At 38.2% G+C, this 23,129-nt stretch overlaps 1 protein-coding gene and 1 pseudogene across 5 annotated transcripts in view; both read left to right on the plus strand.

Annotated features, from left to right (window-relative positions):
- Cd46 (CD46 molecule) overlaps window positions 1–23,129 on the plus strand; it is an 85,389-nt gene that overhangs the window by 47,049 nt on the left and 15,211 nt on the right. The window lies entirely within an intron of this gene.
- On the plus strand, window positions 17,505–18,514 carry LOC101595116 (annotated as a pseudogene).

The raw sequence follows: 23,129 nt of genomic DNA on the forward strand, positions 1-23,129 counted from the left end.
ACCTGTCTTCCTGAGCAGGGAGGATACGGAGACCTAAACAAAAATTGGTTTGCAGTCTGAAACAGGAAAGTCACACTTGAGGAGCAATCAGTCCTCCTGACTTACCAAAGAAGGAAAAATTACTTGGCCAGCATGGCCCTGACTCATCCTAACAGACAGAAAACACCAGTAAACTACAGGGCTACTCCTGGGTCCCTAAAGTCTCCTTTGGAGAGCCATTAGTGACCTCCAAAATTACTCCTTAATTAAATTTTAGCTATTTGTTTGGTTTTAAACACTTATAGAGAAATGTATAACCAAAAATAAGGAGGTACTTTAATCTGAATGGCCTATTAAAACATGTTGTTCTCATCTCTAGTAGTTCTAATTCTATAATAAAGCAAAAGAAATAGATGTCAAAGGGTTGTTTTCAAATCTAAGAATATATAAGTTGAGACCAAAAATATATTTGTATAGTCTTTAGTGACACCCAAAGGCTCTCTATTATCATGGTTAAATGTTGTGTATGTGTTTTGGATAACTCTGCTAATATCTCATGTCTGTTTTACAAGCCATATAGAAACAGATTCAGGCCATGTCAAACACTACGGTGCCATTCAATTAACAGTTCTGGAAGAAAATCCCAGCCAGCTCATGCTGAGACAATCTAACTCTGTCTATCTGGGTTCCCTCAACCACAAGAAGGACCAGTTTGCTGTGTGCTCACTTCTTATTAACTCCTTACTTTTATTCTTTCTCCCAAATGTTCTCTTCCAAGACTATCTTCCTGTACTACACCACTACACTTCTGGGTTCTGTTAGAATAGTTCCCCTCCCTGGGAGAGACTCTTTAACTGCCACAACTTTGTGCCCCATTCAGCAGGAAGCAGCAAGCGATCTGATGTCTTCATCCTTTGTCCCATAACAGCAGTTAGAGTGTCTTCTCACGAGAGGGAGAGATAAAAGGGAGGTAGAGTTAGGGTGACTGGACCACTGAAGATAAAAGGGCAGGAAAGTTTTATTTTAATCTCTTGCCTAGTTCCACAGAACTGTTTTTCCTTGTGTGCACCACATCTCTGACTCTACAAAGGACAGGCCTCACACTCTTTGATGCCGGTCAAATTATGCCTTTCTGCCTGTCCAGCTCCAAGCCAACCAAAACTGAATACCTGCTCAATATTTCCATAACTAGCACCACTTGTGTCAAGATGTCTGCTCTCCTATCATGTGAAGGGTAACCACCCCATGCATAAATATTTCCTCTCCCACTTATTGTTCCCCAGTCTTAATTGTTCCACAGGTATATCTCTAAGAGAAAAAAAAAAAAAGCCTACAAACTCTGTCTGCAGAGAGATTTTCATCCCTCTTCTGGTGGACCTTTGTGTGACTAACAGCCTCAAATCTCTCCAGAAACAATTGAACTCTCTCATGGGTGTGGTACTTCAAAACCATCTAGCCTTAGGCCTCATTACACCTGAACTTGGGGGGATATATGTGGTCTTGGGACAAGAATGTTGCTTTTTTGTTAATCAATCAGATGTTGTTAAAAAAATGTTAAAACTCAAGCAAAGAGCTGCTTGACCACTACAAGTCTGAGGACCCCACCACCCAGTTCCCTAACCCTTTAGTTACTTGGATTATCCCACCCTTTATCCCCCTCCTTGCTAAAGGAACCCTATTGCTTGTAGTCCCCTGTCTCATTAAATTTCTCAGATAAAAAGTAACTAATATTGCTAAGTTTGCTACTAATCAGGTTCTCATGCACCATCTAGCTCTATCTGGACCTATGGTAAATTATGAAAAACTCACTCAGGATGACACTGCCCCATCATAAAAACAAAGGGGGAGTTGTTGGGAACTGATTGGCACAGGCTGGAGCCTTCAGTAGATGGGCCTGAGCTGCCAGACATGTCTAAGGTTCCCCAGGCTACAGGAGGCCACTCTGTCTCCAAGCCTAGCACACCTGAACTTATGCTTTGCTTTGTGACCTTTGGCCAGTTGCTTATGAAACTCTTTATATAGTATCAGCCAGCAACCTTTGCACAGCCCATCCCCCTGTACCCTATACCTCCTCCCTGCCATTGCTTACATGCTGGAATGTATGTTCCCATATGCTGATTATGCATCAGCAAGCAACCTTGTACATGCAATATACTAAGGACCCTCTTGCCACCCTCAACTACTTACAAACCCATTTCCCTATTGATTAAACTGAGCTGTTCACAGACGCTTTCTCCCAAAAGTGATTCTTTCATCTTCATGCTCACCACAGTTGCCTAGATGCCTTCTGGGAACTAAGGCCATCCCCAAAGATCCAGGGACCCACCTACATTTAGGGTGACCAGTAAGGGAATAACTGGGTCTGTTGGCAGCTCTATATTCATCCTTTTTGGAATCTCCATATTGCCTTTCATACTAGTTGTACAAGTATACATGCCCATGAACAGTGAATGAGGGGTCATCTTTGTCCACATTCTCACCAACATTTGTTGTCATTTGATTTTTTTTGATGATTGTCATCCTTATTGGAGTAAGGTGGGATCTCACAGTTGTTTTAATTTGCTTCTCCCTAATGGTTAGGGGTGTTGAACATTTTCTTAGTGTGTGTTAGCCATTTGTATTTCTTCCACTGAGAACTCCATATTCAGTTCTCTACCTCATGTTTTGAGTGGGTTGTTTGAGTTTTTATTGTTTAGCTTTTTGTGTGTAAATTGTAGATATTAGGCCTCTTTCAGTGGTATAGCTGGTAAAGATTTTCTCCCATTCCGTGGATAATCTATTGGCTCTGTTACAGTTTTTGTCTGTGCAAAAGCTTTTTATATTCATGAGATCCCATTGGTTGAGTCAATAATTTCCTGGACTACTTACTGTTCAGAAAGTTCTTCCTCACTCCTGTATTATGGAGAGTTCCTTATACTTTTTCTTCTAGTATTTGAAGAGTTTCAATTACCATACTGAGGCCTTTAATACATTTGGAGTTGATTTTTGTATATGATGAAATGGGTGGGTTATAGTTTCATTTTTCTACATGCGGTTATCCAATTTGTTCAGGACCATTTGTTGAAGAAGCTGTCTTTTCTCCAGTCTATATAACTGGCACCTTTGTCAAAGATGAAGTAGTGGTTTCACACTGGCCTTGAACTTACTTCAATACTCCTTCCTTGGCTTCCCAACTACTGGATTTAAAGGCATGCACCACCATGCCAGACCCTCTCTTTTAATTCTTTTTTTTTTTTTTTTTTTTTCAAGGTAGGGTCTCACTTTAGTGCAGGCTGACCTGGAATTCACAATGTCATCTCAGGGTGGCCTTGAACTCATGGCGATCCTCCTACCTCTGCCTCCCAAGTGCTGGGATTAAAGGCGTGCGCCTGCGCCACCACACTTGGCTCTCTTCTAATTCTTTTAGATTGCAAAATAATGAAGGCTAAGATTTACAGAGAATTCCATTAAGTTTTACCTCTTTTTCTTTATAAGAATGAACAGGAGACTTAGAAAAAATGTACAAATACATATATTTTAAAGAAAGTATCAAAATTAAATTGTAATCAACAAGATCCTAGAGCACAGACAGGGTAGTGCCTTGGAGTTTCTGAAAGATATGTTGTTTCACATTTTTTCCTCATAAGTTTAAAAATATCTTTGTATTCTAGTCTAGTAAGTTTAAGAATTTTGGTGCTCATAGTTTTATATTTTTCCTTTTATATTAATCATCAGTTTTGAGCTATATAATAAAAGTAAAAATATATCCTCCCCTTATAAAAAGTTCAAGTTTTTAAAAAGACATCTTTTTAAAGTGTCTATAGTTTCTTCATTTGCATTTCAAATGTTATTGAACACATGATAAATGTATTTAATATCATACATATTTACAAGCTAAAAATCAGGACTCCCACACCTTCTCCTCAGTAAACTTGCTAATGTGACTTACAGAACTCAGGCACATTTATTTCTGTAAGAGGTGAATAGTCTAGTGAACTAGTGCAGGATACTCCCTGCAATCAGGAAAAACCACCAATGAAATTTCATTGTCTACTTATTTGCAATCTGTAAAGTCAGTACTTACTTTTGTTGTTGTTGTTGTTGAATCTTCACAAAATAAGCATGATTGGTTGCATCATTAACTGATGGTGATCAGGTTAGTTTTTCAGCCTCTCTCCTCTCCTGGAGACTGGGCAGTGGGGCTGAGAGTCCTTACCCTCTAGAGTACTGTCATGGTGTTTTCTAAAGCTACCTAAAGATCCTTGTCATCACTCAGATCATTGGCATATAAAAATACATCACTTTGAAGAATCCAAGGATTTTAAGAGTTGTTTTCTAGGAAACAGGGATAAAGGGCTCATTTAATTTACAAAAAATTGCTTTGGTAACTTCTTATACATGACTGTGAATTATGTAAAGTTACTTCACTATTCCTGGTGAGGAGGTAGCTAAAAGGAAGGTAAAGAGTCTTAGATTGCTGGTAAGGCATGGTATAAGTGGATTTGGCATACACTTGTACTTATGATGACCTGAGAGAATATATATATATATATATATATGTATGTATGTATATTCATATTCTGCTTCATCTTCATCTTAGAGTACAAACATCATAGAAACCATTTTTAAGAATATTTAGCACTATTTATACTAGTTGGTGAAAAAATGACTAAAAAGTTAAAGTAGTCTACAGTTTTTCTTGTCTCTTGGGTAAGACCAGGATAGGATCCATAGGGTTCTGAAACAGATCCCAACCACCAAGTCCTTTTCCTTCTCACTCTTTTTTGTCACTATCTTGTCTATTATTCTTTTTCCTCTTGGAAGCCACAGCTGGATCCTCTCTGGCCACTGCTTGACTTCCATCTTGCAAGTCTATGTGCTTTGAAACCACAGATACATTTAATTTACATGAATGTTTTCACTTGTGAATTTTATTCATAAGGTGCTTTTCTTTGCTCAAAACATCCCAGAGAAGTGAGAATTGCTTGTTAATTAGAACTATTTGTACAATTCATATTTTATTATCTCTAGTAGTGGTCTTCATTTTTTCATGCTATATTGAATCAATTTTTATTTTACTTTTTAAAATTTTATTTATTTATTTGAGAAAGAGGGAATGAGGGAGGAAGGAAGGGAGACAGGTATAAATAGAGAGAATGGGGACACCAGGTCCTCTAGCCTCAGCAAATGAACTGCAGACACGTGCTACTTTGTACATCTGGCTTTATGTGGGTCCTGGGGAATCAAACCTGGATCTTTTGGCTTTGCAGGCAAGCACTTTAACTGCTAAGCCATCTCTCCAGTTCTGTTTTGTTATTTTTAAGTTGCCTGTGCTTAAGTGAGATAGCTTTACAATTACAGTGAGCACAGATAGCTGGGGTACCCTGATTTGGGGCAGAAACAAAGAGTCAATTATTTCAGGATTTTTTTATTCTTAACTTTCTCTTTTGAGCATTCTACATACCATTCTCCAATTTTTGTTGCAAATAATATATAGCAAAAAAAAAAAAGTATAATAGTTTAAAGCATAACAAAATTACAGCCATCCCAGACATTTGTAAGGCCAGGTATTAAGTTTTCTAAGGACCATCTCTTACCATAAGAAGAAACTGTACCCAGTGAAAAAGTCCAGATACATCTCAGAAGTTACCTTCTCATTGCTGGGACAAAACACCTGACCATAAAAAAGCATATGGAAGAAAAGGGTTTATTTTGGCTTGAAGCCTTGAGGGGGAGCTTCATTCTAGCAGGAAAAACATGGCACAAGCAAGATAGCAAGAGGAATTCCATTCTCCATCATATTACCTCCCCATCACAATCATTGTACTTACATATATACAAGATCAACCTATTTAAGTACCCTCCTCCCTTCCTTTCTCTTCGATGGAGAATGGAATTTCAAAGGGGAAAGTGTGGGGGGTGGGAAGGGAGGGAATTACCATGGGATTTTTTTTTATAATCATGGAAAATGCTAATAAAAATTTTAAAAATTAAAAAAAATAAATAAATGAAAGTCTTGCTGCATAACAACAACAACAGAGATAGCAAGAGGAAAGGAAGTGAGTAGGCTGGACTAATAAAACTCAAGGTCTGCTCCCAGTGGCATACCTTCTTTAGCAAGCTTTACTCCCAAAGGCTCCACCAGCTCGGACTTGAATATATAAGGCTTAATCACAAACACATGAGGCTATGAGGGATATTTCACATTCAAACTACCACATATCTGAAATACCTGACTTGCCATAAAGTCAGTTTTCAAGACTATATCAGGTCTTTAATATATGTTCTATTTTCCCTCAAAATTGAAACTGCTATGCAGACCTCTTTCACTTTGCATTATTGGCTTGGGCAGAGTGGCTCTAAGAATAAACATGGAGGTGCATTGTAGAATCTCCTCATTGGCTGTGTGGTACATGATCTTAGAGTTAAGATCTGAACAGATTTTACTTGTCAGTCCCATGTGAGAATCTTGAAATCTGCTGATGAGCCTGGGGCTCCCCTAGCTCCTTCCTCTGTCAGTGAGTGTACATACTGCACTAATGTTCCTACTTCTTGAAGTGACTGCTTACTTAGTTTTTCTCTGCCTCTGTTTAACACACACCTGATGAAAGCCACAGAGAAGCAAAATTTACCTCTCTCTGAGAAGAAATGAAAGGTGTGTTTTTAAAATGGAAAAGGATATTATTTCTCTTGTGTTTCTTTGCAAGTATTTCTTTTGAAAAATAGCCAGTCAGATATTTATTTATCAATAGTTTGGGCTCAGATATATTGGTAGTAAAGATAAAAGAAGAAACTTGGATTTTCATTTCTTTTGTTGAATTATTGATGCTTTCATATATCATTCCTTTTATAAGTTCCTTTTCCAATATAATGTGTACTGACAGGACTCTGCTTTGACATAAGCGTATTCAGGGTCATGCCCACGACTTCCTAGACACTAAGTGCCTCCTCTTCCAGAGCAGCTGTGGACACAAACCTCAGGATCTTTTGAGCCTAGGAAGTAGTCAATAGAACCTATTCATCTCAAGGACAAAAGGGTAAAGGTACCCTTTCACAGAAACTAAAATGTATTTTACTTAAATTTATAAACGTACTGAACTTCAGCTTATAAATAACTATAAAGGCATTTGCTTGATCAAGACCTTTTCCTATTAATGAAAACTTAATACAAGGTCCACGGAGGTGTTTCCTAGTGAAAGCACCTGATCACAGGCAAAGGAGACAGAACATACCAAGTAGAAGAGGCCACCAGGACTGCTCAGTCCTATCTATCTTCAGGTCCCATGTGACAGTACAGCCCTAGCCAGTAAGGAAACAACTTTCAGATCTGAGCTTCAGGATATAACCATTTGCAGATAATTCAATGAATGCTAAAGCTAACATAAAATAAATGTAAGTAGTGATTCAGTATAAAATTTTTATCTTCTAAATAGCTTTGTTGATATATCAAATGCTTTCCAAACTTGCATTAATGTCTTTTTTTTATTTCTTAGATGTTTGAATTCTTTTAAAAATTTAAAAACAAAGATCCCACTACAGGAAAAAAAAAAGTACTGACTGAAAAACATAGTGGCCTTAAGAATTCTGTAACAGAACAAACTATGCCAATCACTGAAGCAGCCCTGAAGAAATTTCTCTGTTAAAAGTACAGTAGTAGTGTGGAAGTGAGGCTCATAATGATGACCCACCTCAAAGAAAGTTACCGTGACTGGCTGTTGCACTGGATTGGTGACTCTGAAGAGTGCTGTAGCTCACCAGTGTGAACTGGCTGGGATAGTCAGTGTACTGAAGCAGGACCAAAGTAGGACTGTCTCTGCTCAGTGAATGGCCACATGTGGCTGAGAAATGTAATCACTGTCCTTCTCAGAGCCTCATCTCAGGTTCAGGTGCCTTCTTCTTTCCCTAGTCTTTCCCAGTGGCCCCAAACAAAAGCTAAGACATGTTTACTAAGCATGAAATGTTCCTGCTCTTGTTTTAGACAGGAAACAGCACAGGGTTAAAATGGTGTTCTTGAGTGAGACAACAAGAACATTTGAAATTTCTAGTTTAAAGACAATACTATAAAATAATTTGGGTTTTTGTTTGTTTATTTGGGGTTGGGATGTAGCACAGTGGGAGAGGGCCTGCCTTGCATGCACCAGGAATGGGTGCCATCCCCGCATCACAAGAAAAAATATTACCACTACTTATACTTATTTTGATGCTACCTCTCTATACCTTGCCTTATCCCTATCACAAGAGTCCAGTTAAGGTACAAAGTGAACTCTGGACTTATGGCCTTTCTTCAGTAGTCATATTCTGTAGTCATTTGAATTTATGTCTCCCAATAGACTCAAATGTTTTATTAAAGCTGTAACTTGGATTTCAGCTGCCTGGATGGAAGAGGGGTCACTGGGGGTAGATCCTGGGGTCCAGCCCTATGGTATTCCTGGGGGGGTACCAGGCTAAATAATGCAGACTGCTTGAGCTCTGCCTGGGGTTCCCAGAGTGTGCTTGCTTTTGGTGGTGGTTTCTTCTCTGAATGAAACTGAAAAAGGGGGCCAGCTTCTTCCATCATTATGGAACCTCCCTTGAATCTGTAAGCTTCAAATAAATCCCCTCCCATGAACTATGTCTGGTCTGGAGGTTCATTCCAGCAATGTGGCACTGACTATGACACCCCCTAAATCCTGGCCATCAGCTTTCTTTCACTTTTTAATAAAGAAGTCTTTAAACAGGCTATCTAAGCATGCATTGTTCATAGAGAATAACTGCATCCAGTAACTTTGCAAATGTGGGAAACTGAAACATCATCTTTGCCAGTGGAAGCCTCTCACGCTCATCTCCTGAAGGTACCAGGTGAAGATGTTTATTTTTGAGGATATATCCTGTTATGTACCCAATGTATTGTACTAAAGGAGCTCAGGTAGCAGGTCACATCCAGGTAAACAGATTTGGCCCTTTAAAGGCTCTGACTCAGGTAGGCTCTGAGAAGCTAGGGTAAGGAAGGGACTGCCACACTAATAAATTCTCTCTTCCAACATGTACCTTAAGCTTTTACAATTAGTAGAACCAAGTAACCAAAGAACTGTTTACCAGAGAATAGTGAATAAGGAGTTGAAAAACAGGGCAATGGTAAACACTGTCTTGAGTATGAAGACCTGTGTTCACTTGGATGATTTCATCCTCTGTCCCTTCCAGTTGGATATTTTTGGAAAATAAAGTTTGAATGAAAATAAGCAGGAACTCTGGTTTAAGCCTTACACATTTTCACACACTTTTCAGGAATGTAGCACTTGTAGGAGGGCCTGTGTAATGTGAGTATTTAGAGCACAAAGATAGAGTAAAAAACAAAATAGTAAATGTTTAGAAGCAAGACATGACTATACTTTTTTTTTCAACTGAAAGTATCTGTAATCAAATATTTTATGAATTAAATAAATTAACCTTTGTAGCAGGTTCTTCAAATTTAATCTATAATTTAGCATTCATACTTGAAATTTATATGTGTAAATGTATATTTATCAAATATTGTCTGTAGCTTAAGCATATGGGAAAAAGTTTTACTTAAAATTCTATTAAGATGATTAAAAAGAGGGATATTTGAACATAAAATATTTTATAACTACCAAAAATGTGTTTGAGTTTCCATCAAGATGGTGAACTCCTAACCATGCTTCAGCTCCTGGGATAATAGTAGACAAGAATTGTGGACACCAGCATGAGCAGATCTTAGCAGACCTCCACTTGGCAGGCATGGGGAAGGGGGCTGCTGCTTTCCATGTTCTGAGGTAGTCCACTAGACCCTTGTATCCCCCTCACTACTTGGAGCCTGCGAGCCCCTGTCTCACTGATCAGGTTCACCGCTGTGTTGCCTGTAGGCCTCCTGAGAGTGCCTCTCTGCCTGGTGGACACCCCTGTCTCACCAACTGGTGAGCTGGTCCACAGGTGCTTGAGTGGGCCCCTTGGCTCACATGCCTGTCCCTGTCACAGGTGCCACTGAGCGAGCCTCTCCACCATGCACCTGTCTCATCAAGTTTGCAGCCCCTCGACACCCTGTTCTGCCTGCAGGTACCTTTGTGTGAGCCCCTCGGCTGTGTCCCTGTCTCTCCTACAGCCTCCAATATCCTGACCCCACCTGGCCTATGGAGGCCAGCCACACTCACCATCTCTTTACCATCCTGCCCCCTCCAAGTGACTACCTAGGGCATTACCTCAGCCCTATAAAGGGAGCAAAGGAATATTAAACAACCACATGCCAGGGGGAACCAGTGAGTATTACATAACCTGCCCATCTGGGTACAGAAAGGGAGCAAGGGCAAGTGCTACAGCCTCTGAGTCACTGGTAAGACACAGCTGAGACCAGGTGGAAGAGATCCCAGATCTCCAATCCCACCTTAGGTATTCAGCACCAGCCCAGAGCTACTGGTGCACTTATGCCCTCCACAACCTGTTCATCCCTAAATACAAAGCCATCACATGTCTATTCTATTCAAACACAAAACAGAACACTGAAGGCACAAGGGAAAATTCTTACTTCCTCCTTAAATAAAACTTCCACACTAAGATGGGTAGACCCCCAACACAAAAAAATACAACATGAAACAACAAATTTGGAAATCTCCAACAAGGTTACCTAGTCCCACAGTGGAAGTCTCCAATGAAAACACAGAGGTGACAACAGGAATTGATTCTTAAAACAAAAACACAAGATATGTGACCCTTACCAAGCAAATTGCAGAAATGTAAGCAAATCAACAAAAACACCCAAGAATTGCATAAATGCACACAGATGTCTTCACTAGGGTTAACTTAATTGATGAAAACTGGAGAGACCTCAAAAGAGAGAAATGAACTAAAGGTAAACCCAAAATTAGAGGTTCTCAATAGCCAGCTGGATAAGCTTAATGAAGACATAATGAAATGTAATGATGAATTCCAAAAAGCATTAAGAAAAAGAAAACATGACTTAAAATTGAAACTTGACAAAGGGCTGGATACTATACAGAGAAAGACAACAGAAAATACAAACCAAGTAGAGATTGTGAAAGCCTCTTCAGAAAACCTCAGAGTTAATCATGTGGAGGACAGAACATCAGAGCTAGAAAACAAGACAGAAGAAACAGTTCATGAGTCAAAACAAAACAGCAACAAAAAGAAACCCAACTCATACATGAAAAGGAAATCCCATAGGAATTATATCAGATTTCTCAGTAGAAAACATCCAAGATATAAAGTCCTTGAAGGGAGCACTTAAAAGTCAAAAAATTATGGCTTCCAACCCAAACTACTGTATTCAGTGAAAGCATCCCTCACAGTAGATGGTGAAAGAAAAATTTCCATTATAAAAGCCAGCTCTATGATTATATGAACACAAAGACAAAAACTACAGAGAATACTTCAAGGAATACTCCACACAGAAGAGTCAAACAACCAACATCAAGAGCCAAAAAGAATATCACAATAACCAAAACTAGAGCAGGAATAAAAAGGTAAAAGCTCTGAACTGGAGAGATGGCTTAGTGACTAAGTGCTTGCCTGTGATGCCTAAAGACCCCAGTTTGAGGCTTGATTCCTCAGGACCTATGTAAACCAGATGTACAAGGTGGTGCATGTACCTGGAGTTTGTTTGCAGTGGCTGGAGGTCCTGGTGTACCCATTCTCTCTCTCTTTCATAAATAAATAAATAAATAAAAATAACTCTTAAAGTCCAAGAAAATACCAAACCCCATAAAGCATCCCCACATGGCAGGGATTAATACAACCCTCACAGTTATACCCTTAAATATTAAGGTCATAAGTGTGTGTAACATTAACACACTGATCGAAAAGACATAACAGTGATGTATTAGCAAAATGGAACTTTCTATCTGTTGTCTCAAGAAACCCATCTCACCATTAAAATCAGATACCTCCTCAAGGTAAAAGGATGGACAATGTTATTCCAAACAAATGGAAATAATAAACAAGTAGATGTGACTATATTAATAAATGATAAAATGGACTTCAAAAGAAATCTAAAAGGACAAAGAAAGGCACTTCTTATTCATCAAGGAATGTTCCAAAAAGAGGACATCAGTATCATAAATCTGTATGAACAGAACACAGGTGCATGACAGTTTATAAAACAAAAGCACTTGACAAAACATAAATAAATGCCAACACAATCATAGTTGAGTACTTCAATACTCTACTATCAACAACAGACATATCATTCAAGCAGAAAATCAACAAAAAAATAATAGAGCTCAACAACACCATAGATGAACTAGACCTAAAGGACATCTACAGAACATTCTACCCCAATTCTACAGAATACACATACTTCTCAGCAGCACATAGAACCTTCTCCAAGATCGTATATCAGGCCATAAAGCATGCCTCCATAAGTTCAGAAAAATTAATGTAACTTCCTGCATCAAATCAGATCACAATGCCTTAAAACTGAAATTAACAATGTGAGACACATGGAATTCCACCAGCTCCTGGAGACTGGAAAATATATTTTAAACAAAGAATGGTTGTGGAAGAAATCAAAAGGGAAACTGTAAAATGTTAGAACAGAATGATAATGAAAACACAACATACATTATGGGACACAATGAAGGCAATATTAGTGGAAAAATTCATAGCAAATAAATGCCTCATAACAATGACAGATCTTGGCAAACTCAAGAAACATGGAGAGAGCGGCAGTGAACAACGGAGGAGTAGATAAGGAAGAAGAACACGTGTAACAGTGAGAGAACTAGAGCAGCTTCAGCAGCCTCCCCTCCCCCACTGCCAGTGCCCAGCTCCAGCGAACAGAGCAGCGGTCCAGGGACCTGGCCATGCCAACTTTAACTGACAGCAGGACCCAAGCAGGAGCAGAGGTAACTGGGATTACACCAGGGAAGGGTCTCACCTGGTCACAGGCTGACTTGGAACCCTCAACAGATCAGATATCTTAACCTCCTTGTTGTCAGGATTAAGGGTGTGGGTGGGGCAACACACACCTTAAGGGACAGTTAGAGGATCTGGTTGTAATAATTCCTACACCACACCTAATGCCTTAAGCTCCTATGCTGAAGTGATATAACATCAGATTATTTAATAAATTTAATAATGCCTAGCTAACTAGAATATCCAATCATTAAATAATCCAGGATGCAAAAATATATACATTATAATACAGAAACACCAAAACTCAAGAGAATATAAATCCACCAGAACGTATTAATACATCAGAAATGATCTCCAATGAGAATGAGTTAGAGAAAATGCCTGAGAAAGATTTCAAAAGAATGATTATAAATATGTTCAAAGAAGTCAAAGAAGAAAGCAAAGAGGAAATCAAAGGAATCAAAGAAAACATAGGACACCGATTTAATGAAATAAAAAGGTCAATACTAGACATAAATAAGGAAATAGAAATAATATAGAAAAACCAGTTAGAATTACTAGCAATAAAGAACACAGTTAATGAGATAAAAAACTCTGTAGAAAATCTCACCAGTAGAATGGATGAAGGAGAGGACAGAATATCTAAGCTAGAAGATCAGGAGTCAGATCTAATACAGTCCAACAAAGAGAAAGACAAACTAATAGAAAAGTATGAGTGGGAATTTCAAGATATTCAGGACACTATGAAAAGATCAAACATAAGAATTCAGGGAAGAGTAGAAGGAGAAGAATTTCACTCCAAAGGCATAGAAGGTATCGTCAACAAAATCATAGAAGTAAACTTCCCCCAAATTGGGAAAGAGGTGCCAATGCAGATACAGGAATCCTTTAGAACACCAGCCATACAAAACCTGGAAAGAACCTCTCCTTGCAATATTATAATCAAACTACCAAACACACAAACCAAAGAAAAAATATTGAAAGCAGTCAGAGAGAAAAATCAAGTTACCTACAAAGGCAAGCCTATCAGGATTACAGCAGATTACTCAACACAAACTTTAAAAACCAAAAGGGTGTGGAGTGAAGTATTCCAAGTCCTGAAAGATAACAACTGTCAACCAAGATTACTTTATCCTGCAAAACTATCCATTCAAATAGATGGAGAAATAAGACATTCCATGACAAAAGCAAGCTAAGGGAGCATTTGAAGACAAAACCAGCTCTACAGAAAATACTTGAAAGAATCCTCCATGCTGAAGAAAATGAAAAGCACACATAAAAGGAACAGGGAAAAAGAAATAATACTCAAATACTAGTTAACACAAAAGAGCAAAGGTAAAACCAGAAGAACTACAACAAATTGCAAAAATGAATACTCACCTTTCAATATTATCTCTTAATATGAATGGCCTCAATGCCACAACCAAAAGGCATAAGTTCCCAGACTGGGTTAAAAAGCAGGATACTTCAATTTGTTGCCTCCAAGAACCCACCTTTCTACAAAGCATGGTCACTATCTTAGGGTGAAATGTTGGAAAATGGTTTATCAAACAAATGGACCTAGAAAACAAGCAGGGGTTGCTACCTTAATATCTGACAAGGTAGACTTCAGTCCAACATTAGTTAAGAAACATAAGGAAGGTCACTATATATTGATTAAAGGCACCCTCCAACAGGAGTACATTACAATAATAAACATATATGCACCTAACATGGGGGGGGCAAAATACATCAAACAAACACTATTAAAACTAAGGTCACAGATAACACCAAACACAGTGGTAGTGGGTGACTTCAACACCCCACTCTCATCAATTGACAGGTCATCCCGGGAAAAATAAACAGAGAGGCATCGGGACTAAATGAGGTCATAGAAGGAATGGACCTAACAGATATCTACAGGACATTTCATCCAAATGTTGCAGAATGTACATTCTTTTCAACAGCACATGGAACATTCTCTAAAATAGACTATATATTAGGACACAAAGCAAATCTTAATACAGGAAAATTGAAATAATTCCTCAGATTCTATCTGACCACAATGGAATCAAAGTACAAATCAATAGCAAGAAAGGCTATAGATCATACACAAAATAATGTAAATTAAACAACACACTACTAAATAATGAATGTGTCAATGAAGAAATCAAAAAGGAATTAAAAAAATGTATAGATTCAAATGATAATGAGAACACAACATACCAAAATTTCTGGGACACAATGATGGCAGTCCTAAGAGGTAAATTTATAGCTTTATGTGCCTATATTAAGAAATTAGAAAGGTCACAAGTAAATGACCTAATGCTTCATCTTAAAGCCTTGGATAAAGAAGAACAAGACAAATCAAAAATCAGTAGACAGGAAGAAATAATAAAGATTAGGGCAGAAATTAATTAAATAGAAACAACAACAACAACAAAAAAAAAACAATCCAAAGAATCAATGAAACAAAGAGTTGGTTCTTTGAAAGGATAAACAAGATTGATAAAGCCTTAGCAAGTCTGACCAAAAGAAAGAGAGAAAAGATACAAATTAATAAAATTAGAGATGAAAAAGGTAACATCACAACAGATGCCAGAGAAATTCAAAACATCATAAGGACATACTATAGAAGCATATACACCAGAAAGTATAAAAATCTGGAAGAAATGGATGATTTCCTTGATTGTATGACCTACCTAAATTAAATCAAGATGAGGTTAATCACTTAAATAGACCTATAACAAACATGGAGATCTGAACAGTTATCAAAAATCTCCCAACTAAAAAAGTCCAGGCCCAGAGGGATTCACTGCTGAATTTTATCAGACCTTCAGGGAAGAACCAATACAACATCAGTGCTTTGTAAGCTTTTCCATAAAAAAAGAAGGAATCCTACCAAATTCCTTCTATGAAGCCAGCATCACCCTGATACCAAAACCAGGCAAAGATAGAACAAAAAAAAAGAAAATTACAGACCAATCTCCCTCATGAACATAGATGCAAAAATTCTCAACAAGACATTGGCAAACAGAATACAAGAATATATCAGAAAGATCATTCACCCTGACCAAGTAGGCTTTATCCCACAGATGCAGGGATGGTTCCAGCGGGGTAAGTCTGCGTGCCAGACCCCATCTGCAGTGCTCGGCTTGAGCTGCAGGAAAAGCCAGGTGAGGGGATTTTCCACTCACGCTGGAGCTCTCCACAAACTCAAGAAACATGAAAGGAGAACAGCAGTGAACAACAGAGGAGCAGATCACAAGGTAGAAGAATGCGTGGAACAGCCAGAGAACTAGAGCAGCATCGGCTCCCTCCCCTTCCCCACCAGCAGTGCCCAGCCCTCGGGAACATAGCAGTGGTCCAGGGACCCAGCCATGCCTACTTGAACTGACAGAGCACCAAAGGGGGACCCAATCAAGAGCACAGCTGAGACCAAAACAGGTAACTGGGATTACACAAGGTCAGTACCCACCTAATAAATCTGGTATATATGCCTGACTCAGAAGTGCTAATTGCACCTTCCATATCAGAAAAAAATATATGTTAAATCGGATAGATGGTCAAATTTGCCATTCTTAAATAAGCTGTAGTTTGGACTTGTTATTTGTTGCTTCCTGAATTATAGTGGCTTTGTTTACTCTTCTTTTATACAATAGGGAAAGGTCTCACATGGTCACAAGCTGACTTGGATCCCTCTACAGACCAGAAATCTTAACCGCCTTGTTGTCAGGATTAAGGGAATGGGTGAGGCACTACATAGCTTAAGGGTCAGATAGAGGACCTGGTTGTCATAATACCTACTCTTGGATAAATACAATGTGCTGTTGTGCACTGAATGTGTACATTGTATAGTTAAATTTTAGAATCTGTTTGCATTTTGTTCCACTTAGCCTACTTGAATACTCTCATAGCAGGCACACCCAACACCTAGAGTCACTTGTGTAGATACTCTGAGAGTCTTCAGAGCCACACCTGGCACCTTAAGCTCATACCCTAAAGATATATAACATCAGATTGATTGATACATCTCATAATACCCAGTGAACTGGAAAATACAATCATTAAATAATCCAGGATGCAAAAATATATACATTATAACACAAGAAACAGCAAAAATCAAGACAATATAAATCCACCAAAAAGTATAAATGCATCAGAAATGACCTCCAGTGAGAACGAGTTAGAGGAAATGCCCGAGAAAGATTTCAAAAAAATGATTAAAAATGTTCAAAGAACTCAAAGAAGAAATCAAAGGAAGCAAAGAAGATACAGGATGCCAATTTAATGAAATAAAGAGGTCCATACCAGACATAAATAAGGAAATAGAAATAATAAAGAAAAACAAGTTAGAATTACTAGCAATAAAGAACACAGTTAATGAAATAAAAAACTCTGTAGAGAATCTTACCAGTAGAATGGATGAAGGAGAGGACAGAATATCTAAGCTAGAAGACAAGGTGGAAGATCTAATACAGTCCAACAAAGAGAAAGACAAACTAATAGAAAAGTATGAGTGGGAATTTCAAGATATTCAGGACACTATGAAAAGATCAAATATAAGAATTCAGGGAGAAGCAGATAGAGGTCCGAGGGAGGTGGACGCATGCTCAGGGTTTTGCAGGCCGGGAAGGGCAGCCACGTGGTTGAGGTGACTGGGAACTGAGTAACTCAGATCTGCTTGGCAAACTTGGTGCATCACCATGCTGGCTGCAAGGTTTGTGTGTCTTTGGACACTACCTTCCAAGGTTTTCCACACAACTTTCACCAAGGCCTCCCCCATTGTGAAGAATTCCATCACAAACAATCAATGGCTCCTGACACCCAGCAGGGAATACAAGAATTGGGATCCGCCGTGGGAAAACTACCCAAGACCTGAAAGAAGCAACATTTAAAATTTCTCAGATGGGAAGGTGGTTTGTGGCTGGAGGGGCTGCTGTTGGTCTTGGAGCACTGTGCTTCTATGGCTTGGGACTGTCTAATGAGATTGGAGGTATTGAAAAGGCTGTAATTTGGCCTCAGTATGTGAAGGATAGAATTCATTCTACCTATATGTACTTAGCAGGAAGTACTGGGTTAACAGCTTTGTCTGCCTTGGCAGTGAGCAGAGCTCCTGGTCTCATGAACTTCATGATGAGAGGCTCTTGGGTGACAATTGGTGCACCTTTTGCGGCCATGATCGGAGCTGGATTGCTGCTACATTCGTTACCATATGAGCCTAGCCTGGGCCCAAAGCATCTTGCTTAGATGTTGCATTCCGGTGTGATGGGTGCGGTGGTAGATCCCCTGATGGTCATGGGAGGGCCTCTGCTCCTCAGAGCTGCATGGTACACTGCTGGTATTATGGTATTATGGGAGGCCTCTCTACTGTAGCCAAGTGTGCACCCAGTGAGAAGTTTCTGAACACGGGGGCACCTCTCGGAGTGGGCCTGTGTATCGTCTTTGTGTCCTCATTGGGATCTATGTTCCTTCCACCTTATACAGTGGCTGGTGCCACTCTGTACTCAGTGGCAATGTATGGTGGGCTAGTTCTTTTCAGCATGCTCCTCCTGTATGATACTCAGAAAGTGATCAGACGTGCAGAAACTGCACCAGTGTTTGGAGCTAACAAATATGATCCCATCAACTTGAAGTTGGGAATCTACATGGATACATTAAATATATTTATGCGAGTCAAACTATGCTAGCAACTGGGAACAGCAGAAAGAAATGAAAGGACTACTGTGGACATCTGTCTACTGCATCAAATGTCTTGTTGCTTAATAAAGGCAAATAATCAATAGACTCTGTATAAGCAGCTTTCATCGAGGTTTAGAAGAAAAGAGCATGTCTCCATGTTTAATACGTTCAAGTAGTGTGACCCCACCCCCCCTAGGTTTCCTTTTTCTAGAGAATAAATTCAGTAGTTCTCAACCCAGGTAAGCACATAAATTTGTAGCTGTCATGTTTGAGTAAAAATCTTTAATGGTTGTGAAAGCTAAGATTTGTGTATGAGAATTTAAGTATTTTTTACTTAACATTAGCAACTAAGTACATCTGTATATTTTGAGGCATAGAGACTGTTGTAAGGGGTGTAGAGGTTTGGAGTGTTTGGGGTATAGCACTGATCATGCTGAGCCAGGAAACACGCATGTAGGAGTTTTCCCCCTCTGCTCTCCTCGTGTTTTCTGTTGTCAGGACAGTTCAGAATGTTCATACTGAGAATCGCTGGAGAAATTTTGTATATGTGGGTTTTACTTTTAAGTCTCCTATAAACAAGATCTCTTTATTTTCAAGATAAGATACTTCAAAGCATGGGGTTTGTTTATTTTCAAGTATAGAGATATATATTTGGTGGTTTATTGCATATGTTTGGGTATCTAACTGAATGCATCCTTGCTTCCTCATCTCTGAGCTTTAACAGCCTTGTCATAAAAGCTAGTTTGTGGTGCACACTGATGAGCTGTGATTTTCGCACATTCTCTCTCAGACCAAATATAAAAAGGCAAAGTAAAACCAGTTGTCTTGTGTCTGTGTGTAATGAGGAACTGCTTCATGACTTAGACTTGGAACACTCTCCCTCCATACATTATTGCTTTTGTGACATTTTTATATATTTTTTGATATAGAAGCTATTTTTAGAAGTCTTCAGCAAATGGAAGGAAGCCTGTATGACAATTTAGATTGCTGTTTTTGAAAAATATTTATGCTAGTAATCCAGAAATAACTATTTTAAACATTTTAGAGTCCACAGAATGCTTATTTCTAAAATAAAAGTTCCAACCAGAAAAAAAAAAAAAAAAAAAAAAGAATTCAGGGCACAGTAGAAGGAGAAGAATTTCATTCCAAAGGCATAGTTGGCATCTTCAACAAAATCATAGAAGAAAACTTCCCCCAAATTGGGAAAGAGGTGCCAATGCAGATACAGGAATCCTTTAGAACACCAGCCAGACAAAACCTGGAAAGAACTTCACCTCGCCATATTATAATCAATATAATCAAACTATGAAACATACAAACCAAAGAAAGAATATTGAAAGCAGTCAGAGAGAAAAATCAAGTTACCTACAAAGGCAAGCCCATCAGGATTACAGCAGATTACTCAACACAAACTTTAAAAGCCAGAAGGGTGGGGAGTGATGTATTCCAAGTTCTGAAAGATAACAACGGTCAACCGAGATTACTTTATTCTGCAAAACTATCCATTCAAATAGATGGGGAAATAAGGACATTCCATGACAAAAGCAGGCTGAAGAACTATTTGAAGACAAAACCAGCTCTACAGAAAATACTTGAAAGAATCCTCCATGCTGAAGAAAATGAAAAGCACACATATAAGGAACGGGGAAAAAATAAACAATACTCAAATACTAGTTAATACAAGAGAGCAAAGGTAAAACCGAAAAACTACAAAAAAAAAGGCAAAAATCAATACACACCTTTTAATAATATCTCTTAATATCAATGGCCTGAATGTCCCAACCAAAAGACATAGGTTTACAGACTGGGTTAAAAAGCAGGATCCTTCAATTTGTTGCCTCCAAGAAACACACCTTTCTATAAAGGATGGACACTATCTTAGGGTGAAAGGTTGAAAAATGGTGTTTCAAGCAAATGGACCTAGAAAACAAGCAGGGGTTGCTATCCTAATATCTGATAAGGTAGACTTCAGTCCAACATTAGTTAAGAAAGATAAGGAAGGCCACATTATATTGATTAAAGGTACCCTCCAACAGGAGGACTTTACAATCCTAAACATATATGCACCTAACATGGGGGCCCCCAAATACATCAAACAAACGCTATTAAAACTAAGGTCACAGATAACACCAAACACAGTGGTAGTGGGTGACTTCAACACCCCACTCTCATCAATTGACAGATCATTCTGGGAAAAAATAAACAAAGAGGCATCTGGACTAAATGAGGTCATAGAAGGAATGGACCTAACAGATATATACAGGGAATTTCATCAAAATGCTGCAGAATATACATTCTTTTCAGCAGCATATGGAACATTCTCTAAAATAGACTATAATTAGGACACAAAGCAAATCTTAACATATACAGGAAAATTAAAATAATTCCTTCCTTTCTATCTGACAACAATGGTTTCAAACTACAAATCAATAGCAAGAAAGACTACAGAACACATACAAGATCATGTAAATTAAACAACACATTACTAAATGATGAATGGTTCAATGAAGAAATCAAGAGAAAAATCAAAAAAATTTATAGAGTCAAATGATAATGAGAACACAACATACAAAATCTCTGGAACACTATGAAGGCTGACCTAAGAGGTAAATTTATAGTTCTAAGTGCCTATATTAAGAAAGTAGAGAAGGGCTGGAGAGATGGCTTAGCAGTTAAGTGCTTGCCTGTGAAGCCTAAGGACCCCAGTTTGAGGCTCGATTCCCCAGGACCCACGTTAGCCCTGGCATGCCCATTCTCCCCCCACCCCTCTCTCTCTTTCTCTCTCTCTGTCTCTTTCTCTGTCACTCTCAAATAAATAAATAAAAATAAACCAAAAAAATTAGAAAAAAAAAGAAATTATAAAGATCTCAAGTAAATGACCTAATACTTCACCTTAAAGCCTTGGAAAAAGAAGAACAAGGCATACCAAAAAATAGGCAGATAGGAATAAATAATAAAGATTAGGGCAGAAATTAATAAAATAGAAACTAAAAAAAAAAAAAAAATTCAAAGAATCATTGAAACAAAGAGTTGGTTTTTTGAAAGGATAAAAAAAGATTGATAAAGCCTTAGAAAATCTGACCAAAAGAAAGAGTAAAGAGACACAAATTAATAAAATTAGAGATGAAAAAGGTAGCATCACAACAGATGCCAGAGAAATTCAAAAAATTATAGGGACATATTATAAAATCATATACTCCAAAAGGATGAAAATCTGGAAGAAATGGATGATTTCCTTGATTTATATGACCTACCTAAATTAAATCAAGATGAGATTAATCACATAAGTAAACATGGATATCCTAACGGTTATCAAAAATCTCCCAACTAAAAAAAGCCCAGGCCCAGATGGATTCACTGCTGAATTTTACCAGACCTTCAGGGAAAAACTAACACACCACCAGTGCTTCTTAAGCTTTTCCATAACAAAAGAAGGAATCCTACCAAATTCCTTCTATGAAGCCAGCATCACCCTGATACCAAAACCAGGCAAAGATAGAAAAAAAAAAAAAAAGAAAATTACAAACCAATCTCCCTCATAAACATAGATGCAAAAATTTTTCACAAAATATCAGCAAACAGAATACAAGAACATATCAGAAAGATCATTCACCCTGACCAAGTAGGCTTTATCCCAGAAATGCAGAGATGGTTCAATATTTGCAAATTGATAAATGTAATACATTATATAAATGGACAAAATCCAACATCCCTTCATGATAACAGTATTACAGAGACTGGGAATAGAAGAAACATATCTCAATATAATAAAGGCTATTTATGACAAGCCTACAGCCAACATCTTACTAAATGGGGAAAAACTGGAAGCTTTCCCACTACAATCAGGAACAAGACAAGGGTGTCCACTGGCCCCAATTTTATTTAATATAGTACTGGAACTCTTAGCCATAGCAATAAGGCAAGAGACACATATAAAAGGGATACAAATTGGAAAGGAAGAGATCAAGTTATCATTATTTGCAGATGACATGATACTATATATAAAGGACCCTAAAGACACTACCAGCAAACTGTTAGAGCTGATAAACACCTATAGCCATGTAGCAGGATACAAAATAAATACACAGAAATCAGTAGCCTTCATATATGCTAACAACAAACACACAAACAACACAGAGGATGAAATCAGAGAATCACTCCCATGCATAATTGCATGAAAGAAAATAAAGGAATAGACCTAACCCAGGAAGTAAAGAATCTCTACAATGAAAACTTTAAAACACTCAAGTGAGAAATTACAGAAGACACTAGGAAGTGGAAAAACATCCCTTCTTCATGGATTGGAAGAATCAATATTGTGAAAATGGCAAACTTACCAAATGCAATCCACACATTTAATGCAATCCCCATCAAAATTCCAAAGGCATTCTTCATGGAAATAGAAAAAACAATCCAAAAATTCATTTGGAATCACAAAAAACCTTGAATATCTAATAATACCAAGCAACAAAAACAAGGCTGGTGGTATCACCATATCTGATTTTAACCTATACTCCAGATCCATAGTAACAAAAATAGCATGGTACTGGCACAAAAGCAGATATGTAGATCGATGGAACAGAATAGAGGACCCAGATATAAGGCCAGGTAGCTATAGCCACCTAATATTCGATAAAAATGCCCAAAAT

The sequence above is a fragment of the Jaculus jaculus genome, chromosome 1, assembly GCF_020740685.1.
Source record: "Jaculus jaculus isolate mJacJac1 chromosome 1, mJacJac1.mat.Y.cur, whole genome shotgun sequence".
Classification (NCBI taxonomy): domain Eukaryota; kingdom Metazoa; phylum Chordata; class Mammalia; order Rodentia; family Dipodidae; genus Jaculus; species Jaculus jaculus.